This window comes from Penaeus vannamei, chromosome 10 (genome assembly GCF_042767895.1).
Source record: "Penaeus vannamei isolate JL-2024 chromosome 10, ASM4276789v1, whole genome shotgun sequence".
Taxonomy (NCBI): Eukaryota; Metazoa; Arthropoda; class Malacostraca; order Decapoda; family Penaeidae; genus Penaeus; species Penaeus vannamei.
Window position 1 is genome coordinate 13,528,737 of NC_091558.1, and position 7,500 is coordinate 13,536,236.

Consider the following 7,500-nt stretch of genomic DNA (forward strand, 5'->3'; position numbering starts at 1 on the left):
TCATCACAACTACCACGCATCTACCCCGCTGCCACTACACCACACTCAATACCCCAAGTATGTCACAGAGCTTAACATGGGTAGTGGAATTTCCGACTGAGGACATTGTGTTTTAGTGAATTTTTATGAGCTACTTATAAATACAAAGTATTTATAGTTACTTATAACGTAAAAGTGTTGTCCAAACATTTTCGCCTATTGTACCCTTTATTACCTTCTTTTACTATTACGGACCCTCTCCCCCCAACCCCGACCACCATGGCTAAACAAAGTGTTTTATTTAGGATAATGCAAATAATATACTAATTATGAAAAGACTGCATTGCAGGGGTATTGCTCAGTATATTCGAATTTAATACACGAATAAATAAGATGATTTAATAACAAAATGCTTGAAAATACTTAATACAACTTAATGTAAGATGTGAGGCGTGTGTGTTCTTTGTTGGTTCACGTACCCTTATGATCTATGTTGTAGACCCCAGTTTGGACACTGACGTAAAACACCTCTATTTACATTCAGATCATGAAAAAAAGATAGATTTGTTTATTTTCTAAATGTTTTGAAACCAGATATAGTTTCCCAATATATAGCAATAGACACGATAGACCGCAGCTTCTCCTGTATCTATGCATAAATCATCCACTTATATCTTCACCATCCTCATCCTTTTCACACCGAATTACAATATTTACGGTAGATAAACATATTTCGTCTATCCCTTTGGCACCGAGGACGAAAATGACGATCAGATTATATTGATTTTCGAATATATGCAAATTCAAGGATTCACGACGAGCTATGGTTTATGGCCCATTAAGCGTCCGTGGCCCGGTGTTCGGTCCATAAAGAGGGAGACTGAGAAACACACGAGGATGGACAGAGATAGAGACAAGGCGGACAGATTGGTAGGAAGTGGACACGTAGATGTGCAGGTTGATAGATGTATTGATATTGTAGATATAGGTATATATATATATATATATATATATATATATATATATATATATATATATATATATATATATACATATATATATACATATATACATATATATACATTTTCTATATATATACGTATATATAGATATATATCTATATATACATACATACATTGTAGATATAGGTATATATATATATATATATATATATATATATATATATATATATATATATATATATACATATACATACATATATATGTGTGTGTATGAGTGTGTGTATGTGTAAAGATAGAGAGAGAGAGTGCTAGTATGTATTTATATATATATATATATATATATATATATATATATATATATATATATATACATATATATATAAATATATATATATATACATATATATATATGTATATATATATGTATATTTATATATATATATATATATATATATATATATATATATATATATAAATGCATATGCATATATATATATGTACATATACATATATATGTATATATATAAATATATATATAAATATGTATATACATATATATACATATATATACACACACATATATATACGTATATATATATACATACACGTATATGTATATTCATATATATACATGTATATATATATATATATATATATACATATATTTATATATATGTATATCTATACATATATACATATGTGTGTGTATGTGTGTGGGTGAGTGTGTAGGTGTGTAGGTAGGTAGGTAGTTAGGTAGTCAGAGAGAGAAAGAGCAAGAGAGAGAAAGAGAGAGAGAGAGAGAGAGACAGACAGACAGACAGACAGACAGACAGAGAGAAAGAGACAGACAGAGAGAGAGAGACAGAAAGACAGACAGACAGACAGAATGAAACTCATCGAGAAATAGATAAACAAAGGATATCGCATTTTCATTCCCCTCTTCACCCAAAAGAAAAAAAGAAGATCGAAATGAAACGAAAATACTGTTACACGCGACGCGCTGTTATCTCCCTGAAGTAGTCCGCAGACACACGCGGTTTCACAATTAGTCTGCGTCAACAGAGAGGTGAAGAACCCCCGGCCAAAGTTTTCCTGAAATGTTTCGCCCGACCCGAGTTCTCTTCGATTTGAACCCACGCGATTTTTGTTGTTATTCATGTTATTATCTGTGTTATTATTTGTATTATTATTATTTTTTTTTTAGTTTGTGCACCAAGGGCCTAATTATCGCACTATTCGTGATGTATAGGGGTTGAATATGCATAATTCGTTGCTATTAGTTATGATTACAAACAATAACTTTTCCACGAATGACCGTATGCAAATCATCTATCTATACATCTATCTCTTTGCTTGTCTGTCTGTCGATAGATAGAAAATAGAAAACTGATAGACAGATAGACAGATAAGATGAAAGGATAAGCCTATAGAGAGATATAATTTTCATCATCTACGCACAACATATAAACGCACTTCTATGAATATACATAAATATTTGAATATGTGTAGCGATACATACTTCATCTGATTGACGGCTTGAAGATAAATGTAAATATAATAATAAATGAATTAGAAGGAGGAACAATACTGGACATCAATGAATTCAGTTATCTTCTTATCAATTTCATTCGATTAATGAACTATGCAATTAGTTATCTCTATATATGGCTTCTATTTATCTCTCCATCTTTATCAGCCAGTGAAGGGTCGAGAGAAAGAAGAGGAAGAGGAGAGTTGGGAAGGGACACGAGAGATGAGGAGGATGAAAAGAAGAGGAGAAACAGGAGGGAATGGAAGGGCAAAAGAAAAAGAAGAGGGAGGAAATAAGAGGAGGAGAAACAGAAAAAGAAGGAAGGGGGAGAGGAAGCAGGGAGAACTGGAGGCAGAGAAGAAGAAAAGGAAGAGGAAGAAAAGGGGATGGAGGAGAAGCGAAGGAAAAGACGAGATTAGGAAGAATGTAAGGAGTAGGAAGAAAGGAAGAGAAAGGTGGATTGGAAGAGTAAATGGTTAGAGAAGATTACTATAAATAGTAAGAGGAAGAGAAGAAAGAAATATCAGGCGGACGGGAGGAGGAAAAGAATATGGAGATGGACAGGGAGATGGAGGAACGTAAGGATTAGGAGGAACGAAAAAAGGAAGAGAGGAGGAGAATAAAAAGAAAGGGAAAAGGAAGCAATAAGGAGAAGGAGAAATGGAAGAAGATGAGGAGGTAGATAGGGAGAAGGAGGAAGGGAGGAGTAAGATCGTAAGAGGAGAGATGAAACAGAATATAAGGAATAGGAAGAAGGGAGGAGGAGGATAACGGAAAAGAAGAAAAATCAAGAGAAGAGGAACAGCACGAAGAAAGGGAAATAGGGAGGGGGAGGAGGAAAATAAGGAGTAGAAGAGGGGGAGAGGGAAGAAGAACGAAGGAAGGGGATAATGAGGAAGAAAAGAAAGAAATGACAGATGAATATCAGGAACCAGGCGAAGGGAGGAGAAGGAGGGGAGAAGAAGGATAAAAAACAGGAAAGGGGGAGAAGGAGGAGAGAAGGATAAAAAAGAGGAAGGGAGCAGAAGGATAAAAAGAGGAAGGGAGGAGAAGGAGGAGAGAAGAAGGATAAAAAAGAGGAAGGGAGGAGAGAAGAATAAAAAAGAGGAAGGGAGGAGAAGGAGGAGAGAAGAATAAAAAAGAGGAAGGGAGGAGGAAGAATGATAAAAAGAGGAAGGGAGGAGGAGGGAGGAAGAATGATAAAAAAGAGAGGAAGGGGGGAGTAGGGGGAGAGAAGAAGGATGAAAAGAGGAAGGGAGGAGAAGGAGGATAAAAAGAGGAAGAGAGGAGAAGGAGGAGAGAAGAAGGAAAAAAAGAGGAAGGGAGGAGAAGGAGAGAAGAAGAATAAAAAAGAGGAAAGAAGGAGAAGGATAAAAAGAGGAGGGGGGGAGAAGGAGGAGAGAAGAAGGATAAAAAAAAAAGAGGAAGGGAGGAGGAGGAGAGAAAACGGATCAAAAAGAGGAAGGGAGGAGAAGGAGGAGAGAAGAAGGATAAAAAAGAAGAAGGGAGGACAAGGAGGAGAGAAGAAGGATAAAAAGAGGAAGGGAGGAGGAGGAGGAGAAGAAGGATGAAAAAGAGGAAGGGAGGAGAAGGAGCAGAGAAGAAGGATAAAAAAAGAGGCAGGGAGGAGAAGGAGGAGAGAAGAAGGATAAAAAAAAAGAGGAAGGAAGGAGAAGGAGGAGAGAAGAAGGATAAAAAAAGGGGAAGGGAGGAGAAGAAGGATAAAAAAGAGGAAGGGACGAAGAAGGGAGAAAGGGGGGAGAGGGGACGAGAGCATCGAGAGTCCGCCAACGTGTCCGGGGTTTTCTTGGGGAATTTCCCAGCAGACCCTCTCAACAGCCTGCAGGGTGAACTCCCGCTGTCCGAGGCTCTGTTACCGTGGTGGTAGAAAAAAATGACAGATTATCCCCATTCCAGCTCCTCTTTTGCTTCTCTATTTTCTTCTTCATTCGGTAGGAGATAGAGTAAGAGAGATACAAACAGAGGAGAGAAATGGTTTTGTGGAAAAAAGCTGAGACGAGGCTGTGACCTCTCGTGAATAAGTGAACGCCGTGGGTCGCCTGAGGTCGTCGGTAATGTCTTGTGCGACAGATTGATTGACAGATAGAGAAAAGGAGAGAGAAAATGGAGGAAGAGAGAGGGGGGAGGGAGGAAGGGAGAGGGAGAGAGAGAAAGGGGGAGAGAGGGGGAGGGAGGAGGAAGGGAGTGAGAGGGGGTGGGAGGGGAGAGGGGGAGGGGGAGAGAGAAGGGAGAATGAGAGAGAGAGGAGGGGAGAGGGGGGGAGGAAGGGAGAGGTAGAGAGAAGGGGAGAGATGTGAAGAGAGTGAGAGAGGGAGGGGGAAGAAGGAAGGGAGAGGGATGGAGAGAGAGAGAGAGAAGGAGGGAGAGAGCCAGATTGGCAGACAGACAGAAAGACAGATGGGCAGACAAATAGACAGACAGACACAGAAGGGGATAGACAGAGAGAAGAGAGAGAAAGGGAGAAACAGAGACAGAGAAAGAAAATGAGATACAGAGACAGAGAAGGAAGATGAGAGACAGACGAAGACAGAAAAAGAGGGAGGGGGAAGAAGGAAGGGAGAGGGATGGAGAGAGAGAGAGAGAAGGAGGGAGAGAGCCAGATTGGCAGACAGACAGAAAGACAGATGGGCAGACAAATAGACAGACAGACACAGAAGGGGATAGACAGAGAGAAGAGAGAGAAAAGGAGAAACAGAGACAGAGAAAGAAAATGAGATACAGAGACAGAGAAGGAAGATGAGAGACAGACGAAGACAGAAAAGGATATGAGAGACAGAGACGAAAGTGAGAGACAAACAAAGAGAAAGGGGAGAGACAGAGAAGGAAAATGAGAGACAGAGACGAAGAACGAATATGAGAGACAAACACAGAAGAAAGGGGAGAGACAGAGAAGGAAAAGGAGAGACAGAGGAGAGACAAAGAAGGCAACAGAAAACGCTCGACAATATTGTCTTTTAAAACACTGATCTTTCAGGTTTTCTTATCTTGTTTGTGACCTTTGTGTTTACCCTGTTGTTTGGGTGTTCGAAAGAAGGAAAAGTTTGTCATTGATTTTGGAATAATTCATGCCATTCTTTTTTATCTCTCTCTTTTTCTTTCTATTGTTTTCTACTTCTCCCTTTCCTTCCTTTTTCTTCTTTTTCTTCTTTTTTTGTCTCATTTTTTCGTCGTCTTGTTATTCTTTTTCTGTTTCTTCTTCTTCTTCTTCTTCTCCTCCTCCTCCTCTTATTCTTATTTTTCCTCCTACTTTTCCTCTTCATCTTCCTCCTCCTCCTCCTCTTCCTCTTCCTCTTTCTTCACCATCAACATCATTATTTTTCTTCAGTCTTATCCTTCTCCTCCTCCTCTTCCTTCTCCTAATCATAATTCTCCTCCTCCTCCTCCTTCTCTTCTCCTCCTTCCTCTTCCTCCTCTTTTTTCTTCCTCCTCCTCTCCCTCTTCCTCCTCCTCCTCTTTTTTCTTCCTCCCCCTCTCCCTCTTCCTCCTCCTCCTCTTTCTCCTTCTTCACCATCAACATCATACGTTCTCCTATCTGTCGTGTTCGCTGAACCCCATGTCATGCAGCGTTTATCTAATCTAATTTTTGTGTTAATTCTTCTCCTTCGTACATCTCCTTTGTACATTTACTTCTTATTTACTCTGCTTGTGTGTATATTCCACCAGTTATGTACAGGATCCAGCTGTGTACTTACTCTTGTGTACATTTTTATGCTTCGGTTGCTCCCCTGGTTAGCACAGTGCACTTCGCCGTATACTCTCATATATATTTTTTTTTTAGTTTCTTTTACACAAACGTTATCCATAATGCTTTTTCATTATACGTTCTTTATACAAATGTTTACAATTATTATGTGATTATTAGTGGTATGTAATGATATCACGTTATTGTAAAGTATATTTGTGCGTGTGTTTGTGTGTGCATTAGTATGTGGGTGTACTTGCATATTAACATATATGCATGTTTAGGTTTATGCATCAATCTCTGTATATTTCCACTAGCCTCCTCCTGTCCCGTGTCTGTGTGTGTGTGTGCGTGTGTGTGTGTGTGTGTGTGTGTGCGTATGTATGCGTGCGTGTGCTTGTGTGTGTGTATGTGTTTGTGTGTGTGTGTATGCGTGCGTGTATGTGCGTGTATGTGTGTGTGTGTGTGTATGCGTGCGCGTGTGTGTGCGTCTGTATGCGTGCGTGCGCGTGTGTGTTTGTGTGTGTTTGTGTGTGTGTATGTAAGTATGTATATATATTTACCTTCATCCCGAACACTTCCTGTTCCATAATGTTTCACAAGAATAAAAAAAAAAAAAAAAAAAAAAAAAAACAGATAGTCACGGGCGTCGACGTCGTGTCCGCGTCCTGTTCAGAATGCCCCTTAATCCCCAAGAGAGCGAAAGAGGGTCAGTTTATGTTTCTTCTGATCATTATTATTGTTATTATTCTTTTTCTTCTTTTTTTTTTACTTCTTCTTTTTACTTCTTTTTCTTCGTCTTGTTCTTCTTTTTCTTCGTTTCTTCGTTTCTTCCTTTTCTACTTCTTCTTCTTCTTCTTCTTTTTCCTTCTATTCCTTCTCTTCTGCTTTTTTGTTAAAGTTTCTCTCTCTCTCTCTCTCTCTCTCTCTCTCTCTCTCTCTCTCTCTCTCTCTCTCTCTCTCTCTCTCTCTCTCTCTCTCTCTCTCTCTCTCTCTCTCAATGATAATAATGATGATAATGACACTGATGGGGATGAAGATGATCATAATAATGATAATGATGATAATGATAATGATTATGAGAATGGTACTACTGATAATAATGGTAATAATGATTATGCTAATGATGGTAACAATAATGATAACAATGATAATGATAATAAAAATAATATTAATGATTATCATGATAATGATGATAATAACAATGATAAGAATGATGATGGTGACGATAATAGTAATAACAGTAATTCCTGATAATGATAATGATTATGATAAAGATGATGATGATATTGATAATAATAAAAGTAATAATAATAGTAATAATG